The sequence below is a fragment of the Solea solea genome, unplaced genomic scaffold (assembly GCF_958295425.1).
Source record: "Solea solea unplaced genomic scaffold, fSolSol10.1 scaffold_48, whole genome shotgun sequence".
NCBI classification, from domain to species: domain Eukaryota; kingdom Metazoa; phylum Chordata; class Actinopteri; order Pleuronectiformes; family Soleidae; genus Solea; species Solea solea.
In genome coordinates this window covers 100560-124146 of record NW_026704104.1, presented here as the reverse complement: position 1 = coordinate 124146, position 23587 = coordinate 100560, and the positions used below count along the sequence as shown (strand labels likewise).

Below are 23587 nucleotides of genomic sequence, written 5' to 3'. Positions count from 1 at the left end.
GGAGCATGACATTTCCTTAGAGCTAAAAGACAACACCCACAACCATCCCATTCCCAGCAACTTGGAAAGACTGGGGACGTCGCTCTGCGAGCACGTGAGAAGCCTGGAGATGGGCACACAAGGCGGAACCTTGGGCGGCTGACCTTTGCTTACAACTACGTCATCGGGGGAGAGCGCGGACGCAGTACCCCACTAGCAAAAATTATGCAGTCAAGATTCCCACGTTTGGGGAATTTGCAGGGGTCAGCACAACCAGAGTGCAATGGCTGAGCCTCGCCCTGGGTGAACCACCTTCTTGATCATGGTATCTCCCCTGCCAGGTAAGTATGAGGTGTACTTGCCCAGCACTGGGTGGCTGTTCCCAGACACAGCTCTTTGGCTGATGGTGCAGGAAATGGATAGTCCCAGAGTCCAATGCCTTGACTCAGGTGCTCGTTAAGGCTGTGCTGTGTTCAACTTCAACCTCCAGCACACATTGGAGAGGAAACACTCGACCTTTTCACTGGCATACCTGGCTGTCATTTCCTATCGATTCAGCAACAACTGCACCTGACGGCACCAACAGCAGCTTACCCATCTCGGTGTAGCTTCCTAATACTGGAATAGAGTGTAGCAGGTAGTGGCGATAAAGGCTCAAGTGCAGTGTGTTCGGAAGGCTGCCTTTTGAGCCCCTCCACGAGCAGGGGGCCTTGCCTGGTCTATAAAAGGAGTCTGTGTCACCTGCCCGTCGGCTTACGGCCACACCACCCTGAGCACGCCCGATCTCGTCTGATCTCGGAAGCTAAGCAGGGTCGGGCATGGTTAGTACTTGGATGGGAGACCGCCTGGGAATACCAGGTGCTGTAAGCTTTTACACTGCAGCACGCTTTTACACTGCTGCTTCCTTACAAGAAACGTGGGCTTGCAGTTACGTTGACGCACGGGCACACGTTAATGTCCTTCCAGTTTCAGCCTTGCTTTGGTTTTCACAGAAAAAAAGAGAACGGTGCACCGTTCCTGGTGGCACTGCAATACCAGGTCAATGCAAGGAGTGAAGAGAGCAAGCCCAAGGTTTCACCGCCCAATGCTCAAAAATGTATTTAATATTTAATCCCCATATAGAGGACATATCAGATATTAAACTGATAAGAACAGATACTACACTTGATCTTAGCCAAAAGGCCGAGAAGCGATGGCCCACCAGTGTCTGGGGCCAACTCAAGATCTTGGCGCACAAGTTACTTGTTGTGGTGCCGTGTTTCTGAAGTGCGCATAACAAAGGCTGCTGCTGCTCACCTCCACCCCCAGGTGATCTAAGTGCACCTCTGAGCCGTGACGGACAGCTGCTTGACATTTGACACACTCAAAGGGCGCAGCCATACTGCAAAGCCCACCAAAAATAACTTAAACTCTTGGACGTTCCTCTCCACGGAAGTCTTTAGTAAAAGGCGAAAGACTTGAGCATTTTGAAGAAAAACCAGAGTCAACATAGCCCCTCTCCTTGAGAGCAGCCAAGGAGTCTATCCGCCAGAGTCACCACAGTCTCGGTCGGCCCGGCCGGCCACCTTGGGACAGCCTTTCTTCAACGTTTTTGGTTTGCCGGCCAATCAACCGCCCACATTTGACTGCATGTTTGGAAGCGCATTCTTACCGTTGGTTGTGTGCTGCAGTTTTCTATCAACCGCTGAGGCTGTGGCACATTCCTCGCTCACGGGGGACACCTCCAAGGTTTAGTGGTACATGTGAGTGCATGAGCAAAGCAGCTCTGTGTCACACCGAGCAGTACAAACTGCCGGGCCGTTTCCCAACTCCTCCGGGCTTCTGAAATGGTGAGCTGCTCCTGGCATCGCTTCAATATCAGGTCAATGTACAGGAGTGGACGGATCAAGCGCCAAAGTATTAACCCTTGGCATGATGGCCATGGATCCATCTCCAACAATCCAGTTCTACCTACAAAGAGCCGGGAAAGGGAGCATGACATTTCCTTAGAGCTAAAAGACAACACCCACAACCATCCCATTCCCAGCAACTTGGAAAGACTGGGGACGTCGCTCTGCGAGCACGTGAGAAGCCTGGAGATGGGCACACAAGGCGGAACCTTGGGCGGCTGACCTTTGCTTACAACTACGTCATCGGGAGCACCAGAGTGCAATGGCTGAGCCTCGCCCTGGGTGAACCACCTTCTTGATCATGGTATCTCCCCTGCCAGGTAAGTATGAGGTGTACTTGCCCAGCACTGGGTGGCTGTTCCCAGACACAGCTCTTTGGCTGATGGTGCAGGAAATGGATAGTCCCAGAGTCCAATGCCTTGACTCAGGTGCTCGTTAAGGCTGTGCTGTGTTCAACTTCAACCTCCAGCACACATTGGAGAGGAAACACTCGACCTTTTCACTGGCATACCTGGCTGTCATTTCCTATCGATTCAGCAACAACTGCACCTGACGGCACCAACAGCAGCTTACCCATCTCGGTGTAGCTTCCTAATACTGGAATAGAGTGTAGCAGGTAGTGGCGATAAAGGCTCAAGTGCAGTGTGTTCGGAAGGCTGCCTTTTGAGCCCCTCCACGAGCAGGGGGCCTTGCCTGGTCTATAAAAGGAGTCTGTGTCACCTGCCCGCCGGCTTACGGCCACACCACCCTGAGCACGCCCGATCTCGTCTGATCTCGGAAGCTAAGCAGGGTCGGGCCTGGTTAGTACTTGGATGGGAGACCGCCTGGGAATACCAGGTGCTGTAAGCTTTTACACTGCAGCACGCTTTTACACTGCAGCACGCTTTTACACTGCTGCTTCCTTACAAGAAACGTGGGCTTGCAATTACGTTGACGCACGGGCACACGTTAATGTCCTTCCAGTTTCAGCCTTGCTTTGGTTTTCACAGAAAAAAAGAGAACGGTGCACCGTTCCTGGTGGCACTGCAATACCAGGTCAATGCAAGGAGTGAAGAGAGCAAGCCCAAGGTTTCACCGCCCAATGCTCAAAAATGCATTTAATATTTAATCCCCATATAGAGGACATATCAGATATTAAACTGATAAGAACAGATACTACACTTGATCTTAGCCAAAAGGCCGAGAAGCGATGGCCCACCAGTGTCTGGGGCCAACTCAAGATCTTGGCGCACAAGTTACTTGTTGTGGTGCCGTGTTTCTGAAGTGCGCATAACAAAGGCTGCTGCTGCTCACCTCCACCCCCAGGTGATCTAAGTGCACCTCTGAGCCGTGACGGACAGCTGCTTGACATTTGACACACTCAAAGGGCGCAGCCATACAGCAAAGCCCACCAAAAATAACTTAAACTCTTGGACGTTCCTCTCCACAGAAGTCTTTAGTAAAAGGCGAAAGACTTGAGCATTTTGAAGAAAAACCAGAGTCAACATAGCCCCTCTCCTTGAGAGCAGCCAAGGAGTCTATCCGCCAGAGTCACCACAGTCTCGGTCGGCCCAGCCGGCCACCTTGGGACAGCCTTTCTTCAACGTTTTTGGTTTGCCGGCCAATCAACCGCCCACATTTGACTGCATGTTTGGAAGCGCATTCTTACCGTTGGTTGTGTGCTGCAGTTTTCTATCAACCGCTGAGGCTGTGGCACATTCCTCGCTCACGGGGGACACCTCCAAGGTTTAGTGGTACATGTGAGTGCATGAGCAAAGCAGCTCTGTGTCACACCGAGCAGTACAAACTGCCGGGCCGTTTCCCAACTCCTCCGGGCTTCTGAAATGGTGAGCTGCTCCTGGCATCGCTTCAATATCAGGTCAATGTACAGGAGTGGACGGAGCAAGCGCCAAAGTATTAACCCTTGGCATGATGGCCATGGATCCATCTCCAACAATCCAGTTCTACCTACAAAGAGCCGGGAAAGGGAGCATGACATTTCCTTAGAGCTAAAAGACAACACCCACAACCATCCCATTCCCAGCAACTTGGAAAGACTGGGGACGTCGCTCTGCGAGCACGTGAGAAGCCTGGAGATGGGCACACAAGGCGGAACCTTGGGCGGCTGACCTTTGCTTACAACTACGTCATCGGGGGAGAGCGCGGACGCAGTACCCCACTAGCAAAAATTATGCAGTCAAGATTCCCACGTTTGGGGAATTTGCAGGGGTCAGCACAACCAGAGTGCAATGGCTGAGCCTCGCCCTGGGTGAACCACCTTCTTGATCATGGTATCTCCCCTGCCAGGTAAGTATGAGGTGTACTTGCCCAGCACTGGGTGGCTGTTCCCAGACACAGCTCTTTGGCTGATGGTGCAGGAAATGGATAGTCCCAGAGTCCAATGCCTTGACTCAGGTGCTCGTTAAGGCTGTGCTGTGTTCAACTTCAACCTCCAGCACACATTGGAGAGGAAACACTCGACCTTTTCACTGGCATACCTGGCTGTCATTTCCTATCGATTCAGCAACAACTGCACCTGACGGCACCAACAGCAGCTTACCCATCTCGGTGTAGCTTCCTAATACTGGAATAGAGTGTAGCAGGTAGTGGCGATAAAGGCTCAAGTGCAGTGTGTTCGGAAGGCTGCCTTTTGAGCCTCTCCACGAGCAGGGGGCCTTGCCTGGTCTATAAAAGGAGTCTGTGTCACCTGCCCGTCGGCTTACGGCCACACCACCCTGAGCACGCCCGATCTCGTCTGATCTCGGAAGCTAAGCAGGGTCGGGCATGGTTAGTACTTGGATGGGAGACCGCCTGGGAATACCAGGTGCTGTAAGCTTTTACACTGCAGCACGCTTTTACACTGCTGCTTCCTTACAAGAAACGTGGGCTTGCAGTTACGTTGACGCACGGGCACACGTTAATGTCCTTCCAGTTTCAGCCTTGCTTTGGTTTTCACAGAAAAAAAGAGAACGGTGCACCGTTCCTGGTGGCACTGCAATACCAGGTCAATGCAAGGAGTGAAGAGAGCAAGCCCAAGGTTTCACCGCCCAATGCTCAAAAATGTATTTAATATTTAATCCCCATATAGAGGACATATCAGATATTAAACTGATAAGAACAGATACTACACTTGATCTTAGCCAAAAGGCCGAGAAGCGATGGCCCACCAGTGTCTGGGGCCAACTCAAGATCTTGGCGCACAAGTTACTTGTTGTGGTGCCGTGTTTCTGAAGTGCGCATAACAAAGGCTGCTGCTGCTCACCTCCACCCCCAGGTGATCTAAGTGCACCTCTGAGCCGTGACGGACAGCTGCTTGACATTTGACACACTCAAAGGGCGCAGCCATACTGCAAAGCCCACCAAAAATAACTTAAACTCTTGGACGTTCCTCTCCACGGAAGTCTTTAGTAAAAGGCGAAAGACTTGAGCATTTTGAAGAAAAACCAGAGTCAACATAGCCCCTCTCCTTGAGAGCAGCCAAGGAGTCTATCCGCCAGAGTCACCACAGTCTCGGTCGGCCCGGCCGGCCACCTTGGGACAGCCTTTCTTCAACGTTTTTGGTTTGCCGGCCAATCAACCGCCCACATTTGACTGCATGTTTGGAAGCGCATTCTTACCGTTGGTTGTGTGCTGCAGTTTTCTATCAACCGCTGAGGCTGTGGCACATTCCTCGCTCACGGGGGACACCTCCAAGGTTTAGTGGTACATGTGAGTGCATGAGCAAAGCAGCTCTGTGTCACACCGAGCAGTACAAACTGCCGGGCCGTTTCCCAACTCCTCCGGGCTTCTGAAATGGTGAGCTGCTCCTGGCATCGCTTCAATATCAGGTCAATGTACAGGAGTGGACGGATCAAGCGCCAAAGTATTAACCCTTGGCATGATGGCCATGGATCCATCTCCAACAATCCAGTTCTACCTACAAAGAGCCGGGAAAGGGAGCATGACATTTCCTTAGAGCTAAAAGACAACACCCACAACCATCCCATTCCCAGCAACTTGGAAAGACTGGGGACGTCGCTCTGCGAGCACGTGAGAAGCCTGGAGATGGGCACACAAGGCGGAACCTTGGGCGGCTGACCTTTGCTTACAACTACGTCATCGGGGGAGAGCGCGGACGCAGTACCCCACTAGCAAAAATTATGCAGTCAAGATTCCCACGTTTGGGGAATTTGCAGGGGTCAGCACAACCAGAGTGCAATGGCTGAGCCTCGCCCTGGGTGAACCACCTTCTTGATCATGGTATCTCCCCTGCCAGGTAAGTATGAGGTGTACTTGCCCAGCACTGGGTGGCTGTTCCCAGACACAGCTCTTTGGCTGATGGTGCAGGAAATGGATAGTCCCAGAGTCCAATGCCTTGACTCAGGTGCTCGTTAAGGCTGTGCTGTGTTCAACTTCAACCTCCAGCACACATTGGAGAGGAAACACTCGACCTTTTCACTGGCATACCTGGCTGTCATTTCCTATCGATTCAGCAACAACTGCACCTGACGGCACCAACAGCAGCTTACCCATCTCGGTGTAGCTTCCTAATACTGGAATAGAGTGTAGCAGGTAGTGGCGATAAAGGCTCAAGTGCAGTGTGTTCGGAAGGCTGCCTTTTGAGCCCCTCCACGAGCAGGGGGCCTTGCCTGGTCTATAAAAGGAGTCTGTGTCACCTGCCCGTCGGCTTACGGCCACACCACCCTGAGCACGCCCGATCTCGTCTGATCTCGGAAGCTAAGCAGGGTCGGGTCTGGTTAGTACTTGGATGGGAGACCGCCTGGGAATACCAGGTGCTGTAAGCTTTTACACTGCAGCACGCTTTTACACTGCAGCACGCTTTTACACTGCTGCTTCCTTACAAGAAACGTGGGCTTGCAATTACGTTGACGCACGGGCACACGTTAATGTCCTTCCAGTTTCAGCCTTGCTTTGGTTTTCACAGAAAAAAAGAGAACGGTGCACCGTTCCTGGTGGCACTGCAATACCAGGTCAATGCAAGGAGTGAAGAGAGCAAGCCCAAGGTTTCACCGCCCAATGCTCAAAAATGCATTTAATATTTAATCCCCATATAGAGGACATATCAGATATTAAACTGATAAGAACAGATACTACACTTGATCTTAGCCAAAAGGCCGAGAAGCGATGGCCCACCAGTGTCTGGGGCCAACTCAAGATCTTGGCGCACAAGTTACTTGTTGTGGTGCCGTGTTTCTGAAGTGCGCATAACAAAGGCTGCTGCTGCTCACCTCCACCTCCACCCCCAGGTGATCTAAGTGCACCTCTGAGCCGTGACGGACAGCTGCTTGACATTTGACACACTCAAAGGGCGCAGCCATACAGCAAAGCCCACCAAAAATAACTTAAACTCTTGGACGTTCCTCTCCACGGAAGTCTTTAGTAAAAGGCGAAAGACTTGAGCATATTGAAGAAAAACCAGAGTCAACATAGCCCCTCTCCTTGAGAGCAGCCAAGGAGTCTATCCGCCAGAGTCACCACAGTCTCGGTCGGCCCGGCCGGCCACCTTGGGACAGCCTTTCTTCAACGTTTTTGGTTTGCCGGCCAATCAACCGCCCACATTTGACTGCATGTTTGGAAGCGCATTCTTACCGTTGGTTGTGTGCTGCAGTTTTCTATCAACCGCTGAGGCTGTGGCACATTCCTCGCTCACGGGGGACACCTCCAAGGTTTAGTGGTACATGTGAGTGCATGAGCAAAGCAGCTCTGTGTCACACCGAGCAGTACAAACTGCCGGGCCGTTTCCCAACTCCTCCGGGCTTCTGAAATGGTGAGCTGCTCCTGGCATCGCTTCAATATCAGGTCAATGTACAGGAGTGGACGGATCAAGCGCCAAAGTATTAACCCTTGGCATGATGGCCATGGATCCATCTCCAACAATCCAGTTCTACCTACAAAGAGCCGGGAAAGGGAGCATGACATTTCCTTAGAGCTAAAAGACAACACCCACAACCATCCCATTCCCAGCAACTTGGAAAGACTGGGGACGTCGCTCTGCGAGCACGTGAGAAGCCTGGAGATGGGCACACAAGGCGGAACCTTGGGCGGCTGACCTTTGCTTACAACTACGTCATCGGGGGAGAGCGCGGACGCAGTACCCCACTAGCAAAAATTATGCAGTCAAGATTCCCACGTTTGGGGAATTTGCAGGGGTCAGCACAACCAGAGTGCAATGGCTGAGCCTCGCCCTGGGTGAACCACCTTCTTGATCATGGTATCTCCCCTGCCAGGTAAGTATGAGGTGTACTTGCCCAGCACTGGGTGGCTGTTCCCAGACACAGCTCTTTGGCTGATGGTGCAGGAAATGGATAGTCCCAGAGTCCAATGCCTTGACTCAGGTGCTCGTTAAGGCTGTGCTGTGTTCAACTTCAACCTCCAGCACACATTGGAGAGGAAACACTCGACCTTTTCACTGGCATACCTGGCTGTCATTTCCTATCGATTCAGCAACAACTGCACCTGACGGCACCAACAGCAGCTTACCCATCTCGGTGTAGCTTCCTAATACTGGAATAGAGTGTAGCAGGTAGTGGCGATAAAGGCTCAAGTGCAGTGTGTTCGGAAGGCTGCCTTTTGAGCCCCTCCACGAGCAGGGGGCCTTGCCTGGTCTATAAAAGGAGTCTGTGTCACCTGCCCGTCGGCTTACGGCCACACCACCCTGAGCACGCCCGATCTCGTCTGATCTCGGAAGCTAAGCAGGGTCGGGTCTGGTTAGTACTTGGATGGGAGACCGCCTGGGAATACCAGGTGCTGTAAGCTTTTACACTGCAGCACGCTTTTACACTGCAGCACGCTTTTACACTGCTGCTTCCTTACAAGAAACGTGGGCTTGCAATTACGTTGACGCACGGGCACACGTTAATGTCCTTCCAGTTTCAGCCTTGCTTTGGTTTTCACAGAAAAAAAGAGAACGGTGCACCGTTCCTGGTGGCACTGCAATACCAGGTCAATGCAAGGAGTGAAGAGAGCAAGCCCAAGGTTTCACCGCCCAATGCTCAAAAATGCATTTAATATTTAATCCCCATATAGAGGACATATCAGATATTAAACTGATAAGAACAGATACTACACTTGATCTTAGCCAAAAGGCCGAGAAGCGATGGCCCACCAGTGTCTGGGGCCAACTCAAGATCTTGGCGCACAAGTTACTTGTTGTGGTGCCGTGTTTCTGAAGTGCGCATAACAAAGGCTGCTGCTGCTCACCTCCACCCCCAGGTGATCTAAGTGCACCTCTGAGCCGTGACGGACAGCTGCTTGACATTTGACACACTCAAAGGGCGCAGCCATACAGCAAAGCCCACCAAAAATAACTTAAACTCTTGGACGTTCCTCTCCACGGAAGTCTTTAGTAAAAGGCGAAAGACTTGAGCATATTGAAGAAAAACCAGAGTCAACATAGCCCCTCTCCTTGAGAGCAGCCAAGGAGTCTATCCGCCAGAGTCACCACAGTCTCGGTCGGCCCGGCCGGCCACCTTGGGACAGCCTTTCTTCAACGTTTTTGGTTTGCCGGCCAATCAACCGCCCACATTTGACTGCATGTTTGGAAGCGCATTCTTACCGTTGGTTGTGTGCTGCAGTTTTCTATCAACCGCTGAGGCTGTGGCACATTCCTCGCTCACGGGGGACACCTCCAAGGTTTAGTGGTACATGTGAGTGCATGAGCAAAGCAGCTCTGTGTCACACCGAGCAGTACAAACTGCCGGGCCGTTTCCCAACTCCTCCGGGCTTCTGAAATGGTGAGCTGCTCCTGGCATCGCTTCAATATCAGGTCAATGTACAGGAGTGGACGGATCAAGCGCCAAAGTATTAACCCTTGGCATGATGGCCATGGATCCATCTCCAACAATCCAGTTCTACCTACAAAGAGCCGGGAAAGGGAGCATGACATTTCCTTAGAGCTAAAAGACAACACCCACAACCATCCCATTCCCAGCAACTTGGAAAGACTGGGGACGTCGCTCTGCGAGCACGTGAGAAGCCTGGAGATGGGCACACAAGGCGGAACCTTGGGCGGCTGACCTTTGCTTACAACTACGTCATCGGGGGAGAGCGCGGACGCAGTACCCCACTAGCAAAAATTATGCAGTCAAGATTCCCACGTTTGGGGAATTTGCAGGGGTCAGCACAACCAGAGTGCAATGGCTGAGCCTCGCCCTGGGTGAACCACCTTCTTGATCATGGTATCTCCCCTGCCAGGTAAGTATGAGGTGTACTTGCCCAGCACTGGGTGGCTGTTCCCAGACACAGCTCTTTGGCTGATGGTGCAGGAAATGGATAGTCCCAGAGTCCAATGCCTTGACTCAGGTGCTCGTTAAGGCTGTGCTGTGTTCAACTTCAACCTCCAGCACACATTGGAGAGGAAACACTCGACCTTTTCACTGGCATACCTGGCTGTCATTTCCTATCGATTCAGCAACAACTGCACCTGACGGCACCAACAGCAGCTTACCCATCTCGGTGTAGCTTCCTAATACTGGAATAGAGTGTAGCAGGTAGTGGCGATAAAGGCTCAAGTGCAGTGTGTTCGGAAGGCTGCCTTTTGAGCCCCTCCACGAGCAGGGGGCCTTGCCTGGTCTATAAAAGGAGTCTGTGTCACCTGCCCGTCGGCTTACGGCCACACCACCCTGAGCACGCCCGATCTCGTCTGATCTCGGAAGCTAAGCAGGGTCGGGCATGGTTAGTACTTGGATGGGAGACCGCCTGGGAATACCAGGTGCTGTAAGCTTTTACACTGCAGCACGCTTTTACACTGCTGCTTCCTTACAAGAAACGTGGGCTTGCAGTTACGTTGACGCACGGGCACACGTTAATGTCCTTCCAGTTTCAGCCTTGCTTTGGTTTTCACAGAAAAAAAGAGAACGGTGCACCGTTCCTGGTGGCACTGCAATACCAGGTCAATGCAAGGAGTGAAGAGAGCAAGCCCAAGGTTTCACCGCCCAATGCTCAAAAATGCATTTAATATTTAATCCCCATATAGAGGACATATCAGATATTAAACTGATAAGAACAGATACTACACTTGATCTTAGCCAAAAGGCCGAGAAGCGATGGCCCACCAGTGTCTGGGGCCAACTCAAGATCTTGGCGCACAAGTTACTTGTTGTGGTGCCGTGTTTCTGAAGTGCGCATAACAAAGGCTGCTGCTGCTCACCTCCACCCCCAGGTGATCTAAGTGCACCTCTGAGCCGTGACGGACAGCTGCTTGACATTTGACACACTCAAAGGGCGCAGCCATACAGCAAAGCCCACCAAAAATAACTTAAACTCTTGGACGTTCCTCTCCACGGAAGTCTTTAGTAAAAGGCGAAAGACTTGAGCATATTGAAGAAAAACCAGAGTCAACATAGCCCCTCTCCTTGAGAGCAGCCAAGGAGTCTATCCGCCAGAGTCACCACAGTCTCGGTCGGCCCGGCCGGCCACCTTGGGACAGCCTTTCTTCAACGTTTTTGGTTTGCCGGCCAATCAACCGCCCACATTTGACTGCATGTTTGGAAGCGCATTCTTACCGTTGGTTGTGTGCTGCAGTTTTCTATCAACCGCTGAGGCTGTGGCACATTCCTCGCTCACGGGGGACACCTCCAAGGTTTAGTGGTACATGTGAGTGCATGAGCAAAGCAGCTCTGTGTCACACCGAGCAGTACAAACTGCCGGGCCGTTTCCCAACTCCTCCGGGCTTCTGAAATGGTGAGCTGCTCCTGGCATCGCTTCAATATCAGGTCAATGTACAGGAGTGGACGGATCAAGCGCCAAAGTATTAACCCTTGGCATGATGGCCATGGATCCATCTCCAACAATCCAGTTCTACCTACAAAGAGCCGGGAAAGGGAGCATGACATTTCCTTAGAGCTAAAAGACAACACCCACAACCATCCCATTCCCAGCAACTTGGAAAGACTGGGGACGTCGCTCTGCGAGCACGTGAGAAGCCTGGAGATGGGCACACAAGGCGGAACCTTGGGCGGCTGACCTTTGCTTACAACTACGTCATCGGGGGAGAGCGCGGACGCAGTACCCCACTAGCAAAAATTATGCAGTCAAGATTCCCACGTTTGGGGAATTTGCAGGGGTCAGCACAACCAGAGTGCAATGGCTGAGCCTCGCCCTGGGTGAACCACCTTCTTGATCATGGTATCTCCCCTGCCAGGTAAGTATGAGGTGTACTTGCCCAGCACTGGGTGGCTGTTCCCAGACACAGCTCTTTGGCTGATGGTGCAGGAAATGGATAGTCCCAGAGTCCAATGCCTTGACTCAGGTGCTCGTTAAGGCTGTGCTGTGTTCAACTTCAACCTCCAGCACACATTGGAGAGGAAACACTCGACCTTTTCACTGGCATACCTGGCTGTCATTTCCTATCGATTCAGCAACAACTGCACCTGACGGCACCAACAGCAGCTTACCCATCTCGGTGTAGCCTCCTAATACTGGAATAGAGTGTAGCAGGTAGTGGCGATAAAGGCTCAAGTGCAGTGTGTTCGGAAGGCTGCCTTTTGAGCCCCTCCACGAGCAGGGGGCCTTGCCTGGTCTATAAAAGGAGTCTGTGTCACCTGCCCGTCGGCTTACGGCCACACCACCCTGAGCACGCCCGATCTCGTCTGATCTCGGAAGCTAAGCAGGGTCGGGTCTGGTTAGTACTTGGATGGGAGACCGCCTGGGAATACCAGGTGCTGTAAGCTTTTACACTGCAGCACGCTTTTACACTGCTGCTTCCTTACAAGAAACGTGGGCTTGCAATTACGTTGACGCACGGGCACACGTTAATGTCCTTCCAGTTTCAGCCTTGCTTTGGTTTTCACAGAAAAAAAGAGAACGGTGCACCGTTCCTGGTGGCACTGCAATACCAGGTCAATGCAAGGACTGAAGAGAGCAAGCCCAAGGTGTCACCGCCCAATGCTCAAAAATGCATTTAATATTTAATCCCCATATAGAGGACATATCAGATATTAAACTGATAAGAACAGATACTACACTTGATCTTAGCCAAAAGGCCGAGAAGCGATGGCCCACCAGTTTCTGGGGCCAACTCAAGATCTTGGCGCACAAGTTACTTGTTGTGGTGCCGTGTTTCTGAAGTGCGCATAACAAAGGCTGCTGCTGCTCACCTCCACCCCCCGGTGATCTAAGTGCACCTCTGAGCCGTGACGGACAGCTGCTTGACATTTGACACACTCAAAGGGCGCAGCCATACAGCAAAGCCCACCAAAAATAACTTAAACTCTTGGACGTTCCTCTCCACGGAAGTCTTTAGTAAAAGGCGAAAGACTTGAGCATTTTGAAGAAAAACCAGAGTCAACATAGCCCCTCTCCTTGAGAGCAGCCAAGGAGTCTATCCGCCAGAGTCACCACAGTCTCGGTCGGCCCGGCCGGCCACCTTGGGACAGCCTTTCTTCAACGTTTTTGGTTTGCCGGCCAATCAACCGCCCACATTTGACTGCATGTTTGGAAGCGCATTCTTACCGTTGGTTGTGTGCTGCAGTTTTCTATCAACCGCTGAGGCTGTGGCACATTCCTCGCTCACGGGGGACACCTCCAAGGTTTAGTGGTAGATGTGAGTGCATGAGCAAAGCAGCTCTGTGTCACACCGAGCAGTACAAACTGCCGGGCCGTTTCCCAACTCCTCCGGGCTTCTGAAATGGTGAGCTGCTCCTGGCATCGCTTCAATATCAGGTCAATGTACAGGAGTGGACGGAGCAAGCGCCAAAGTATTAACCCTTGGCATGATGGCCATGGATCCATCTCCAACAATCCAGTTCTACCTACAAAGAGGGCCAATCAACCGCCCACATTTGACTGCATGTTTGGAAGCGCATTCTTACCGTTGGTTGTGTGCTGCAGTTTTCTATCAACCGCTGAGGCTGTGGCACATTCCTCGCTCACGGGGGACACCTCCAAGGTTTAGTGGTAGATGTGAGTGCATGAGCAAAGCAGCTCTGTGTCACACCGAGCAGTACAAACTGCCGGGCCGTTTCCCAACTCCTCCGGGCTTCTGAAATGGTGAGCTGCTCCTGGCATCGCTTCAATATCAGGTCAATGTACAGGAGTGGACGGAGCAAGCGCCAAAGTATTAACCCTTGGCATGATGGCCATGGATCCATCTCCAACAATCCAGTTCTACCTACAAAGAGGGCCAATCAACCGCCCACATTTGACTGCATGTTTGGAAGCGCATTCTTACCGTTGGTTGTGTGCTGCAGTTTTCTATCAACCGCTGAGGCTGTGGCACATTCCTCGCTCACGGGGGACACCTCCAAGGTTTAGTGGTAGATGTGAGTGCATGAGCAAAGCAGCTCTGTGTCACACCGAGCAGTACAAACTGCCGGGCTGTTTCCCAACTCCTCCGGGCTTCTGAAATGGTGAGCTGCTCCTGGCATCGCTTCAATATCAGGTCAATGTACAGGAGTGGACGGAGCAAGCGCCAAAGTATTAACCCTTGGCATGATGGCCATGGATCCATCTCCAACAATCCAGTTCTACCTACAAAGAGCCGGGAAAGGGAGCATGACATTTCCTTAGAGCTAAAAGACAACACCCACAACCATCCCATTCCCAGCAACTTGGAAAGACTGGGGATGTCGCTCTGCGAGCACGTGAGAAGCCTGGAGATGGGCACACAAGGCGGAACCTTGGGCGGCTGACCTTTGCTTACAACTACGTCATCGGGGGAGAGCGCGGACGCAGTACCCCACTAGCAAAAATTATGCAGTCAAGATTCCCACGTTTGGGGAATTTGCAGGGGTCAGCACAACCAGAGTGCAATGGCTGAGCCTCGCCCTGGGTGAACCACCTTCTTGATCATGGTATCTCCCCTGCCAGGTAAGTATGAGGTGTACTTGCCCAGCACTGGGTGGCTGTTCCCAGACACAGCTCTTTGGCTGATGGTGCAGGAAATGGATAGTCCCAGAGTCCAATGCCTTGACTCAGGTGCTCGTTAATGCTGTGCTGTGTTCAACTTCAACCTCCAGCACACATTGGAGAGGAAACACTCGACCTTTTCACTGGCATACCTGGCTGTCATTTCCTATCGATTCAGCAACAACTGCACCTGACGGCACCAACAGCAGCTTACCCATCTCGGTGTAGCTTCCTAATACTGGAATAGAGTGTAGCAGGTAGTGGCGATAAAGGCTCAAGTGCAGTGTGTTCGGAAGGCTGCCTTTTGAGCCCCTCCACGAGCAGGGGGCCTTGCCTGGTCTATAAAAGGAGTCTGTGTCACCTGCCCGTCGGCTTACGGCCACACCACCCTGAGCACGCCCGATCTCGTCTGATCTCGGAAGCTAAGCAGGGTCGGGCCTGGTTAGTACTTGGATGGGAGACCGCCTGGGAATACCAGGTGCTGTAAGCTTTTACACTGCAGCACGCTTTTACACTGCAGCACGCTTTTACACTGCTGCTTCCTTACAAGAAACGTGGGCTTGCAATTACGTTGACGCACGGGCACACGTTAATGTCCTTCCAGTTTCAGCCTTGCTTTGGTTTTCACAGAAAAAAAGAGAACGGTGCACCGTTCCTGGTGGCACTGCAATACCAGGTCAATGCAAGGAGTGAAGAGAGCAAGCCCAAGGTTTCACCGCCCAATGCTCAAAAATGCATTTAATATTTAATCCCCATATAGAAGACATATCAGATATTAAACTGATAAGAACAGATACTACACTTGATCTTAGCCAAAAGGCCGAGAAGCGATGGCCCACCAGTGTCTGGGGCCAACTCAAGATCTTGGCGCACAAGTTACTTGTTGTGGTGCCGTGTTTCTGAAGTACGCATAACAAAGGCTGCTGCTGCTCACCTCCACCCCCAGGTGATCTAAGTGCACCTCTGAGCCGTGACGGACAGCTGCTTGACATTTGACACACTCAAAGGGCGCAGCCATACAGCAAAGCCCACCAAAAATAACTTAAACTCTTGGACGTTCCTCTCCACGGAAGTCTTTAGTAAAAGGCGAAAGACTTGAGCATTTTGAAGAAAAACCAGAGACAACATAGCCCCTCTTCTTGAGAGCAGCCAAGGAGTCTATCCGCCAGAGTCACCACAGTCTCGGTCGGCCCGGCCAGCCACCTTGGGACAGCCTTTCTTCAACGTTTTTGGTTTGCCGGCCAATCAACCGCCCACATTTGACTGCATGTTTGGAAGCGCATTCTTACCGTTGGTTGTGTGCTGCAGTTTTCTATCAACCGCTGAGGCTGTGGCACATTCCTCGCTCACGGGGGACACCTCCAAGGTTTAGTGGTAGATGTGAGTGCATGAGCAAAGCAGCTCTGTGTCACACCGAGCAGTACAAACTGCCGGGCCGTTTCCCAACTCCTCCGGGCTTCTGAAATGGTGAGCTGCTCCTGGCATCGCTTCAATATCAGGTCAATGTACAGGAGTGGACGGAGCAAGCGCCAAAGTATTAACCCTTGGCATGATGGCCATGGATCCATCTCCAACAATCCAGTTCTACCTACAAAGAGGGCCAATCAACCGCCCACATTTGACTGCATGTTTGGAAGCGCATTCTTACCGTTGGTTGTGTGCTGCAGTTTTCTATCAACCGCTGAGGCTGTGGCACATTCCTCGCTCACGGGGGACACCTCCAAGGTTTAGTGGTAGAAGTGAGTGCATGAGCAAAGCAGCTCTGTGTCACACCGAGCAGTACAAACTGCCGGGCCGTTTCCCAACTCCTCCGGGCTTCTGAAATGGTGAGCTGCTCCTGGCATCGCTTCAATATCAGGTCAATGTACAGGAGTGGACGGAGCAAGTGCCAAAGTATTAACCCTTGGCATGATGGCCATGGATCCATCTCCAACAATCCAGTTCTACCTACAAAGAGCCGGGAAAGGGAGCATGACATTTCCTTAGAGCTAAAAGACAACACCCACAACCATCCCATTCCCAGCAACTTGGAAAGACTGGGGATGTCGCTCTGCGAGCACGTGAGAAGCCTGGAGATGGGCACACAAGGCGGAACCTTGGGCGGCTGACCTTTGCTTACAACTACGTCATCGGGGGAGAGCGCGGACGCAGTACCCCACTAGCAAAAATTATGCAGTCAAGATTCCCACGTTTGGGGAATTTGCAGGGGTCAGCACAACCAGAGTGCAATGGCTGAGCCTCGCCCTGGGTGAACCACCTTCTTGATCATGGTATCTCCCCTGCCAGGTAAGTATGAGGTGTACTTGCCCAGCACTGGGTGGCTGTTCCCAGACACAGCTCTTTGGCTGATGGTGCAGGAAATGGATAGTCCCAGAGTCCAATGCCTTGACTCAGGTGCTCGTTAATGCTGTGCTGTGTTCAACTTCAACCTCCAGCACACATTGGAGAGGAAACACTCGACCTTTTCACTGGCATACCTGGCTGTCATTTCCTATCGATTCAGCAACAACTGCACCTGACGGCACCAACAGCAGCTTACCCATCTCGGTGTAGCTTCCTAATACTGGAATAGAGTGTAGCAGGTAGTGGCGATAAAGGCTCAAGTGCAGTGTGTTCGGAAGGCTGCCTTTTGAGCCCCTCCACGAGCAGGGGGCCTTGCCTGGTCTATAAAAGGAGTCTGTGTCACCTGCCCGTCGGCTTACGGCCACACCACCCTGAGCACGCCCGATCTCGTCTGATCTCGGAAGCTAAGCAGGGTCGGGCCTGGTTAGTACTTGGATGGGAGACCGCCTGGGAATACCAGGTGCTGTAAGCTTTTACACTGCAGCACGCTTTTACACTGCTGCTTCCTTACAAGAAACGTGGGCTTGCAATTACGTTGACGCACGGGCACACGTTAATGTCCTTCCAGTTTCAGCCTTGCTTTGGTTTTCACAGAAAAAAAGAGAACGGTGCACCGTTCCTGGTGGCACTGCAATACCAGGTCAATGCAAGGAGTGAAGAGAGCAAGCCCAAGGTTTCACCGCCCAATGCTCAAAAATGCATTTAATATTTAATCCCCATATAGAGGACATATCAGATATTAAACTGATAAGAACAGATACTACACTTGATCTTAGCCAAAAGGCCGAGAAGCGATGGCCCACCAGTGTCTGGGGCCAACTCAAGATCTTGGCGCACAAGTTACTTGTTGTGGTGCCGTGTTTCTGAAGTACGCATAACAAAGGCTGCTGCTGCTCACCTCCACCCCCAGGTGATCTAAGTGCACCTCTGAGCCGTGACGGACAGCTGCTTGACATTTGACACACTCAAAGGGCGCAGCCATACAGCAAAGCCCACCAAAAATAACTTAAACTCTTGGACGTTCCTCTCCACGGAAGTCTTTAGTAAAAGGCGAAAGACTTGAGCATTTTGAAGAAAAACCAGAGACAACATAGCCCCTCTTCTTGAGAGCAGCCAAGGAGTCTATCCGCCAGAGTCACCACAGTCTCGGTCGGCCCGGCCAGCCACCTTGGGACAGCCTTTCTTCAACGTTTTTGGTTTGCCGGCCAATCAACCGCCCACATTTGACTGCATGTTTGGAAGCGCATTCTTACCGTTGGTTGTGTGCTGCAGTTTTCTATCAACCGCTGAGGCTGTGGCACATTCCTCGCTCACGGGGGACACCTCCAAGGTTTAGTGGTAGATGTGAGTGCATGAGCAAAGCAGCTCTGTGTCACACCGAGCAGTACAAACTGCCGGGCCGTTTCCCAACTCCTCCGGGCTTCTGAAATGGTGAGCTGCTCCTGGCATCGCTTCAATATCAGGTCAATGTACAGGAGTGGACGGAGCAAGCGCCAAAGTATTAACCCTTGGCATGATGGCCATGGATCCATCTCCAACAATCCAGTTCTACCTACAAAGAGGGCCAATCAACCGCCCACATTTGACTGCATGTTTGGAAGCGCATTCTTACCGTTGGTTGTGTGCTGCAGTTTTCTATCAACCGCTGAGGCTGTGGCACATTCCTCGCTCACGGGGGACACCTCCAAGGTTTAGTGGTAGATGTGAGTGCATGAGCAAAGCAGCTCTGTGTCACACCGAGCAGTACAAACTGCCGGGCCGTTTCCCAACTCCTCCGGGCTTCTGAAATGGTGAGCTGCTCCTGGCATCGCTTCAATATCAGGTCAATGTACAGGAGTGGACGGAGCAAGCGCCAAAGTATTAACCCTTGGCATGATGGCCATGGATCCATCTCCAACAATCCAGTTCTACCTACAAAGAGCCGGGAAAGGGAGCATGACATTTCCTTAGAGCTAAAAGACAACACCCACAACCATCCCATTCCCAGCAACTTGGAAAGACTGGGGATGTCGCTCTGCGAGCACGTGAGAAGCCTGGAGATGGGCACACAAGGCGGAACCTTGGGCGGCTGACCTTTGCTTACAACTACGTCATCGGGGGAGAGCGCGGACGCAGTACCCCACTAGCAAAAATTATGCAGTCAAGATTCCCACGTTTGGGGAATTTGCAGGGGTCAGCACAACCAGAGTGCAATGGCTGAGCCTCGCCCTGGGTGAACCACCTTCTTGATCATGGTATCTCCCCTGCCAGGTAAGTATGAGGTGTACTTGCCCAGCACTGGGTGGCTGTTCCCAGACACAGCTCTTTGGCTGATGGTGCAGGAAATGGATAGTCCCAGAGTCCAATGCCTTGACTCAGGTGCTCGTTAATGCTGTGCTGTGTTCAACTTCAACCTCCAGCACACATTGGAGAGGAAACACTCGACCTTTTCACTGGCATACCTGGCTGTCATTTCCTATCGATTCAGCAACAACTGCACCTGACGGCACCAACAGCAGCTTACCCATCTCGGTGTAGCTTCCTAATACTGGAATAGAGTGTAGCAGGTAGTGGCGATAAAGGCTCAAGTGCAGTGTGTTCGGAAGGCTGCCTTTTGAGCCCCTCCACGAGCAGGGGGCCTTGCCTGGTCTATAAAAGGAGTCTGTGTCACCTGCCCGTCGGCTTACGGCCACACCACCCTGAGCACGCCCGATCTCGTCTGATCTCGGAAGCTAAGCAGGGTCGGGCCTGGTTAGTACTTGGATGGGAGACCGCCTGGGAATACCAGGTGCTGTAAGCTTTTACACTGCAGCACGCTTTTACACTGCTGCTTCCTTACAAGAAACGTGGGCTTGCAATTACGTTGACGCACGGGCACACGTTAATGTCCTTCCAGTTTCAGCCTTGCTTTGGTTTTCACAGAAAAAAAGAGAACGGTGCACGGTTCCTGGTGGCACTGCAATACCAGGTCAATGCAAGGAGTGAAGAGAGCAAGCCCAAGGTTTCACCGCCCAATGCTCAAAAATGCATTTAATATTTAATCCCCATATAGAGGACATATCAGATATTAAACTGATAAGAACAGATACTACACTTGATCTTAGCCAAAAGGCCGAGAAGCGATGGCCCACCAGTGTCTGGGGCCAACTCAAGATCTTGGCGCACAAGTTACTTGTTGTGGTGCCGTGTTTCTGAAGTACGCATAACAAAGGCTGCTGCTGCTCACCTCCACCCCCAGGTGATCTAAGTGCACCTCTGAGCCGTGACGGACAGCTGCTTGACATTTGACACACTCAAAGGGCGCAGCCATACAGCAAAGCCCACCAAAAATAACTTAAACTCTTGGACGTTCCTCTCCACGGAAGTCTTTAGTAAAAGGCGAAAGACTTGAGCATTTTGAAGAAAAACCAGAGACAACATAGCCCCTCTTCTTGAGAGCAGCCAAGGAGTCTATCCGCCAGAGTCACCACAGTCTCGGTCGGCCCGGCCAGCCACCTTGGGACAGCCTTTCTTCAACGTTTTTGGTTTGCCGGCCAATCAACCGCCCACATTTGACTGCATGTTTGGAAGCGCATTCTTACCGTTGGTTGTGTGCTGCAGTTTTCTATCAACCGCTGAGGCTGTGGCACATTCCTCGCTCACGGGGGACACCTCCAAGGTTTAGTGGTAGATGTGAGTGCATGAGCAAAGCAGCTCTGTGTCACACCGAGCAGTACAAACTGCCGGGCCGTTTCCCAACTCCTCCGGGCTTCTGAAATGGTGAGCTGCTCCTGGCATCGCTTCAATATCAGGTCAATGTACAGGAGTGGACGGAGCAAGCGCCAAAGTATTAACCCTTGGCATGATGGCCATGGATCCATCTCCAACAATCCAGTTCTACCTACAAAGAGGGCCAATCAACCGCCCACATTTGACTGCATGTTTGGAAGCGCATTCTTACCGTTGGTTGTGTGCTGCAGTTTTCTATCAACCGCTGAGGCTGTGGCACATTCCTCGCTCACGGGGGACACCTCCAAGGTTTAGTGGTAGAAGTGAGTGCATGAGCAAAGCAGCTCTGTGTCACACCGAGCAGTACAAACTGCCGGGCCGTTTCCCAACTCCTCCGGGCTTCTGAAATGGTGAGCTGCTCCTGGCATCGCTTCAATATCAGGTCAATGTACAGGAGTGGACGGAGCAAGTGCCAAAGTATTAACCCTTGGCATGATGGCCATGGATCCATCTCCAACAATCCAGTTCTACCTACAAAGAGCCGGGAAAGGGAGCATGACATTTCCTTAGAGCTAAAAGACAACACCCACAACCATCCCATTCCCAGCAACTTGGAAAGACTGGGGATGTCGCTCTGCGAGCACGTGAGAAGCCTGGAGATGGGCACACAAGGCGGAACCTTGGGCGGCTGACCTTTGCTTACAACTACGTCATCGGGGGAGAGCGCGGACGCAGTACCCCACTAGCAAAAATTATGCAGTCAAGATTCCCACGTTTGGGGAATTTGCAGGGGTCAGCACAACCAGAGTGCAATGGCTGAGCCTCGCCCTGGGTGAACCACCTTCTTGATCATGGTATCTCCCCTGCCAGGTAAGTATGAGGTGTACTTGCCCAGCACTGGGTGGCTGTTCCCAGACACAGCTCTTTGGCTGATGGTGCAGGAAATGGATAGTCCCAGAGTCCAATGCCTTGACTCAGGTGCTCGTTAATGCTGTGCTGTGTTCAACTTCAACCTCCAGCACACATTGGAGAGGAAACACTCGACCTTTTCACTGGCATACCTGGCTGTCATTTCCTATCGATTCAGCAACAACTGCACCTGACGGCACCAACAGCAGCTTACCCATCTCGGTGTAGCTTCCTAATACTGGAATAGAGTGTAGCAGGTAGTGGCGATAAAGGCTCAAGTGCAGTGTGTTCGGAAGGCTGCCTTTTGAGCCCCTCCACGAGCAGGGGGCCTTGCCTGGTCTATAAAAGGAGTCTGTGTCACCTGCCCGTCGGCTTACGGCCACACCACCCTGAGCACGCCCGATCTCGTCTGATCTCGGAAGCTAAGCAGGGTCGGGCCTGGTTAGTACTTGGATGGGAGACCGCCTGGGAATACCAGGTGCTGTAAGCTTTTACACTGCAGCACGCTTTTACACTGCTGCTTCCTTACAAGAAACGTGGGCTTGCAATTACGTTGACGCACGGGCACACGTTAATGTCCTTCCAGTTTCAGCCTTGCTTTGGTTTTCACAGAAAAAAAGAGAACGGTGCACCGTTCCTGGTGGCACTGCAATACCAGGTCAATGCAAGGAGTGAAGAGAGCAAGCCCAAGGTTTCACCGCCCAATGCTCAAAAATGCATTTAATATTTAATCCCCATATAGAGGACATATCAGATATTAAACTGATAAGAACAGATACTACACTTGATCTTAGCCAAAAGGCCGAGAAGCGATGGCCCACCAGTGTCTGGGGCCAACTCAAGATCTTGGCGCACAAGTTACTTGTTGTGGTGCCGTGTTTCTGAAGTGCGCATAACAAAGGCTGCTGCTGCTCACCTCCACCCCCAGGTGATCTAAGTGCACCTCTGAGCCGTGACGGACAGCTGCTTGACATTTGACACACTCAAAGGGCGCAGCCATACAGCAAAGCCCACCAAAAATAACTTAAACTCTTGGACGTTCCTCTCCACGGAAGTCTTTAGTAAAAGGCGAAAGACTTGAGCATTTTGAAGAAAAACCAGAGACAACATAGCCCCTCTTCTTTGAGAGCAGCCAAGGAGTCTATCCGCCAGAGTCACCACAGTCTCGGTCGGCCCGGCCGGCCACCTTGGGACAGCCTTTCTTCAACGTTTTTGGTTTGCCGGCCAATCAACCGCCCACATTTGACTGCATGTTTGGAAGCGCATTCTTACCGTTGGTTGTGTGCTGCAGTTTTCTATCAACCGCTGAGGCTGTGGCACATTCCTCGCTCACGGGGGACACCTCCAAGGTTTAGTGGTAGATGTGAGTGCATGAGCAAAGCAGCTCTGTGTCACACCGAGCAGTACAAACTGCCCGGCTGTTTCCCAACTCCTCCGGGCTTCTGAAATGGTGAGCTGCTCCTGGCATCGCTTCAATATCAGGTCAATGTACAGGAGTGGACGGAGCAAGCGCCAAAGTATTAACCCTTGGCATGATGGCCATGGATCCATCTCCAACAATCCAGTTCTACCTACAAAGAGGGCCAATCAACCGCCCACATTTGACTGCATGTTTGGAAGCGCATTCTTACCGTTGGTTGTGTGCTGCAGTTTTCTATCAACCGCTGAGGCTGTGGCACATTCCTCGCTCACGGGGGACACCTCCAAGGTTTAGTGGTAGATGTGAGTGCATGAGCAAAGCAGCTCTGTGTCACACCGAGCAGTACAAACTGCCGGGCCGTTTCCCAACTCCTCCGGGCTTCTGAAATGGTGAGCTGCTCCTGGCATCGCTTCAATATCAGGTCAATGTACAGGAGTGGACGGAGCAAACGCCAAAGTATTAACCCTTGGCATGATGGCCATGGATCCATCTCCAACAATCCAGTTCTACCTACAAAGAGGGCCAATCAACCGCC

General features: G+C 52.0%; 43 non-coding genes across 43 annotated transcripts; 11 read left to right on the top strand and 32 right to left on the bottom strand.

Moving 5' to 3' along the window:
• Positions 1 to 164: 164 nt before the first annotated feature.
• On the bottom strand, positions 165 to 328 carry LOC131451933 (U1 spliceosomal RNA). The gene has a single exon (XR_009236765.1). It is a non-coding gene; the product is annotated as a U1 spliceosomal RNA (small nuclear RNA).
• A 402-nt stretch (positions 329 to 730) lies between these two features.
• LOC131451889 (5S ribosomal RNA) lies at positions 731 to 849 on the top strand. The gene has a single exon (XR_009236724.1). It is a non-coding gene; the product is annotated as a 5S ribosomal RNA (ribosomal RNA).
• A 131-nt stretch (positions 850 to 980) lies between these two features.
• LOC131452073 (U2 spliceosomal RNA) lies at positions 981 to 1173 on the bottom strand. The gene has a single exon (XR_009236898.1). It is a non-coding gene; the product is annotated as a U2 spliceosomal RNA (small nuclear RNA).
• Positions 1174 to 1352: 179 nt separating this feature from the next.
• On the bottom strand, positions 1353 to 1465 carry LOC131451771 (U5 spliceosomal RNA). Its single transcript, XR_009236609.1, has one exon. It is a non-coding gene; the product is annotated as a U5 spliceosomal RNA (small nuclear RNA).
• Positions 1466 to 2598: 1133 nt separating this feature from the next.
• On the top strand, positions 2599 to 2717 carry LOC131452226 (5S ribosomal RNA). Its single transcript, XR_009237044.1, has one exon. It is a non-coding gene; the product is annotated as a 5S ribosomal RNA (ribosomal RNA).
• A 149-nt stretch (positions 2718 to 2866) lies between these two features.
• On the bottom strand, positions 2867 to 3059 carry LOC131452117 (U2 spliceosomal RNA). Its single transcript, XR_009236939.1, has one exon. It is a non-coding gene; the product is annotated as a U2 spliceosomal RNA (small nuclear RNA).
• A 179-nt stretch (positions 3060 to 3238) lies between these two features.
• Positions 3239 to 3351, bottom strand: LOC131451793 (U5 spliceosomal RNA). The gene has a single exon (XR_009236630.1). It is a non-coding gene; the product is annotated as a U5 spliceosomal RNA (small nuclear RNA).
• Positions 3352 to 3998: 647 nt separating this feature from the next.
• LOC131451932 (U1 spliceosomal RNA) lies at positions 3999 to 4162 on the bottom strand. Its single transcript, XR_009236764.1, has one exon. It is a non-coding gene; the product is annotated as a U1 spliceosomal RNA (small nuclear RNA).
• Positions 4163 to 4564: 402 nt separating this feature from the next.
• On the top strand, positions 4565 to 4683 carry LOC131451887 (5S ribosomal RNA). Its single transcript, XR_009236722.1, has one exon. It is a non-coding gene; the product is annotated as a 5S ribosomal RNA (ribosomal RNA).
• Positions 4684 to 4814: 131 nt separating this feature from the next.
• Positions 4815 to 5007, bottom strand: LOC131452072 (U2 spliceosomal RNA). The gene has a single exon (XR_009236897.1). It is a non-coding gene; the product is annotated as a U2 spliceosomal RNA (small nuclear RNA).
• Positions 5008 to 5186: 179 nt separating this feature from the next.
• On the bottom strand, positions 5187 to 5299 carry LOC131451770 (U5 spliceosomal RNA). Its single transcript, XR_009236608.1, has one exon. It is a non-coding gene; the product is annotated as a U5 spliceosomal RNA (small nuclear RNA).
• Positions 5300 to 5946: 647 nt separating this feature from the next.
• On the bottom strand, positions 5947 to 6110 carry LOC131451931 (U1 spliceosomal RNA). The gene has a single exon (XR_009236763.1). It is a non-coding gene; the product is annotated as a U1 spliceosomal RNA (small nuclear RNA).
• Positions 6111 to 6512: 402 nt separating this feature from the next.
• Positions 6513 to 6631, top strand: LOC131451871 (5S ribosomal RNA). Its single transcript, XR_009236707.1, has one exon. It is a non-coding gene; the product is annotated as a 5S ribosomal RNA (ribosomal RNA).
• Positions 6632 to 6780: 149 nt separating this feature from the next.
• On the bottom strand, positions 6781 to 6973 carry LOC131452115 (U2 spliceosomal RNA). Its single transcript, XR_009236938.1, has one exon. It is a non-coding gene; the product is annotated as a U2 spliceosomal RNA (small nuclear RNA).
• Positions 6974 to 7158: 185 nt separating this feature from the next.
• Positions 7159 to 7271, bottom strand: LOC131451768 (U5 spliceosomal RNA). The gene has a single exon (XR_009236606.1). It is a non-coding gene; the product is annotated as a U5 spliceosomal RNA (small nuclear RNA).
• A 647-nt stretch (positions 7272 to 7918) lies between these two features.
• Positions 7919 to 8082, bottom strand: LOC131451930 (U1 spliceosomal RNA). Its single transcript, XR_009236762.1, has one exon. It is a non-coding gene; the product is annotated as a U1 spliceosomal RNA (small nuclear RNA).
• A 402-nt stretch (positions 8083 to 8484) lies between these two features.
• Positions 8485 to 8603, top strand: LOC131451870 (5S ribosomal RNA). Its single transcript, XR_009236706.1, has one exon. It is a non-coding gene; the product is annotated as a 5S ribosomal RNA (ribosomal RNA).
• Positions 8604 to 8752: 149 nt separating this feature from the next.
• On the bottom strand, positions 8753 to 8945 carry LOC131452114 (U2 spliceosomal RNA). The gene has a single exon (XR_009236937.1). It is a non-coding gene; the product is annotated as a U2 spliceosomal RNA (small nuclear RNA).
• A 179-nt stretch (positions 8946 to 9124) lies between these two features.
• LOC131451767 (U5 spliceosomal RNA) lies at positions 9125 to 9237 on the bottom strand. Its single transcript, XR_009236605.1, has one exon. It is a non-coding gene; the product is annotated as a U5 spliceosomal RNA (small nuclear RNA).
• Positions 9238 to 9884: 647 nt separating this feature from the next.
• LOC131451929 (U1 spliceosomal RNA) lies at positions 9885 to 10048 on the bottom strand. Its single transcript, XR_009236761.1, has one exon. It is a non-coding gene; the product is annotated as a U1 spliceosomal RNA (small nuclear RNA).
• Positions 10049 to 10450: 402 nt separating this feature from the next.
• Positions 10451 to 10569, top strand: LOC131451886 (5S ribosomal RNA). Its single transcript, XR_009236721.1, has one exon. It is a non-coding gene; the product is annotated as a 5S ribosomal RNA (ribosomal RNA).
• Positions 10570 to 10700: 131 nt separating this feature from the next.
• LOC131452113 (U2 spliceosomal RNA) lies at positions 10701 to 10893 on the bottom strand. Its single transcript, XR_009236936.1, has one exon. It is a non-coding gene; the product is annotated as a U2 spliceosomal RNA (small nuclear RNA).
• A 179-nt stretch (positions 10894 to 11072) lies between these two features.
• LOC131451765 (U5 spliceosomal RNA) lies at positions 11073 to 11185 on the bottom strand. Its single transcript, XR_009236604.1, has one exon. It is a non-coding gene; the product is annotated as a U5 spliceosomal RNA (small nuclear RNA).
• A 647-nt stretch (positions 11186 to 11832) lies between these two features.
• LOC131451928 (U1 spliceosomal RNA) lies at positions 11833 to 11996 on the bottom strand. The gene has a single exon (XR_009236760.1). It is a non-coding gene; the product is annotated as a U1 spliceosomal RNA (small nuclear RNA).
• A 402-nt stretch (positions 11997 to 12398) lies between these two features.
• Positions 12399 to 12517, top strand: LOC131451869 (5S ribosomal RNA). Its single transcript, XR_009236705.1, has one exon. It is a non-coding gene; the product is annotated as a 5S ribosomal RNA (ribosomal RNA).
• A 131-nt stretch (positions 12518 to 12648) lies between these two features.
• On the bottom strand, positions 12649 to 12841 carry LOC131452208 (U2 spliceosomal RNA). The gene has a single exon (XR_009237026.1). It is a non-coding gene; the product is annotated as a U2 spliceosomal RNA (small nuclear RNA).
• Positions 12842 to 13020: 179 nt separating this feature from the next.
• On the bottom strand, positions 13021 to 13133 carry LOC131452278 (U5 spliceosomal RNA). The gene has a single exon (XR_009237092.1). It is a non-coding gene; the product is annotated as a U5 spliceosomal RNA (small nuclear RNA).
• Positions 13134 to 14498: 1365 nt separating this feature from the next.
• LOC131451927 (U1 spliceosomal RNA) lies at positions 14499 to 14662 on the bottom strand. The gene has a single exon (XR_009236759.1). It is a non-coding gene; the product is annotated as a U1 spliceosomal RNA (small nuclear RNA).
• Positions 14663 to 15064: 402 nt separating this feature from the next.
• LOC131452215 (5S ribosomal RNA) lies at positions 15065 to 15183 on the top strand. The gene has a single exon (XR_009237033.1). It is a non-coding gene; the product is annotated as a 5S ribosomal RNA (ribosomal RNA).
• A 149-nt stretch (positions 15184 to 15332) lies between these two features.
• LOC131452207 (U2 spliceosomal RNA) lies at positions 15333 to 15525 on the bottom strand. The gene has a single exon (XR_009237025.1). It is a non-coding gene; the product is annotated as a U2 spliceosomal RNA (small nuclear RNA).
• Positions 15526 to 15704: 179 nt separating this feature from the next.
• Positions 15705 to 15817, bottom strand: LOC131451783 (U5 spliceosomal RNA). Its single transcript, XR_009236621.1, has one exon. It is a non-coding gene; the product is annotated as a U5 spliceosomal RNA (small nuclear RNA).
• A 1006-nt stretch (positions 15818 to 16823) lies between these two features.
• Positions 16824 to 16987, bottom strand: LOC131451926 (U1 spliceosomal RNA). Its single transcript, XR_009236758.1, has one exon. It is a non-coding gene; the product is annotated as a U1 spliceosomal RNA (small nuclear RNA).
• Positions 16988 to 17389: 402 nt separating this feature from the next.
• LOC131452203 (5S ribosomal RNA) lies at positions 17390 to 17508 on the top strand. Its single transcript, XR_009237022.1, has one exon. It is a non-coding gene; the product is annotated as a 5S ribosomal RNA (ribosomal RNA).
• A 131-nt stretch (positions 17509 to 17639) lies between these two features.
• LOC131452112 (U2 spliceosomal RNA) lies at positions 17640 to 17832 on the bottom strand. The gene has a single exon (XR_009236935.1). It is a non-coding gene; the product is annotated as a U2 spliceosomal RNA (small nuclear RNA).
• A 179-nt stretch (positions 17833 to 18011) lies between these two features.
• On the bottom strand, positions 18012 to 18124 carry LOC131451782 (U5 spliceosomal RNA). The gene has a single exon (XR_009236620.1). It is a non-coding gene; the product is annotated as a U5 spliceosomal RNA (small nuclear RNA).
• Positions 18125 to 19130: 1006 nt separating this feature from the next.
• On the bottom strand, positions 19131 to 19294 carry LOC131451925 (U1 spliceosomal RNA). The gene has a single exon (XR_009236757.1). It is a non-coding gene; the product is annotated as a U1 spliceosomal RNA (small nuclear RNA).
• Positions 19295 to 19696: 402 nt separating this feature from the next.
• LOC131452192 (5S ribosomal RNA) lies at positions 19697 to 19815 on the top strand. The gene has a single exon (XR_009237011.1). It is a non-coding gene; the product is annotated as a 5S ribosomal RNA (ribosomal RNA).
• Positions 19816 to 19946: 131 nt separating this feature from the next.
• LOC131452209 (U2 spliceosomal RNA) lies at positions 19947 to 20139 on the bottom strand. Its single transcript, XR_009237027.1, has one exon. It is a non-coding gene; the product is annotated as a U2 spliceosomal RNA (small nuclear RNA).
• A 179-nt stretch (positions 20140 to 20318) lies between these two features.
• LOC131451781 (U5 spliceosomal RNA) lies at positions 20319 to 20431 on the bottom strand. The gene has a single exon (XR_009236619.1). It is a non-coding gene; the product is annotated as a U5 spliceosomal RNA (small nuclear RNA).
• A 1006-nt stretch (positions 20432 to 21437) lies between these two features.
• LOC131451923 (U1 spliceosomal RNA) lies at positions 21438 to 21601 on the bottom strand. Its single transcript, XR_009236755.1, has one exon. It is a non-coding gene; the product is annotated as a U1 spliceosomal RNA (small nuclear RNA).
• Positions 21602 to 22003: 402 nt separating this feature from the next.
• LOC131452180 (5S ribosomal RNA) lies at positions 22004 to 22122 on the top strand. Its single transcript, XR_009237000.1, has one exon. It is a non-coding gene; the product is annotated as a 5S ribosomal RNA (ribosomal RNA).
• A 131-nt stretch (positions 22123 to 22253) lies between these two features.
• On the bottom strand, positions 22254 to 22446 carry LOC131452111 (U2 spliceosomal RNA). Its single transcript, XR_009236934.1, has one exon. It is a non-coding gene; the product is annotated as a U2 spliceosomal RNA (small nuclear RNA).
• Positions 22447 to 22625: 179 nt separating this feature from the next.
• On the bottom strand, positions 22626 to 22738 carry LOC131451780 (U5 spliceosomal RNA). Its single transcript, XR_009236618.1, has one exon. It is a non-coding gene; the product is annotated as a U5 spliceosomal RNA (small nuclear RNA).
• Between the last annotated feature and the right edge of the window lie 849 nt (positions 22739 to 23587).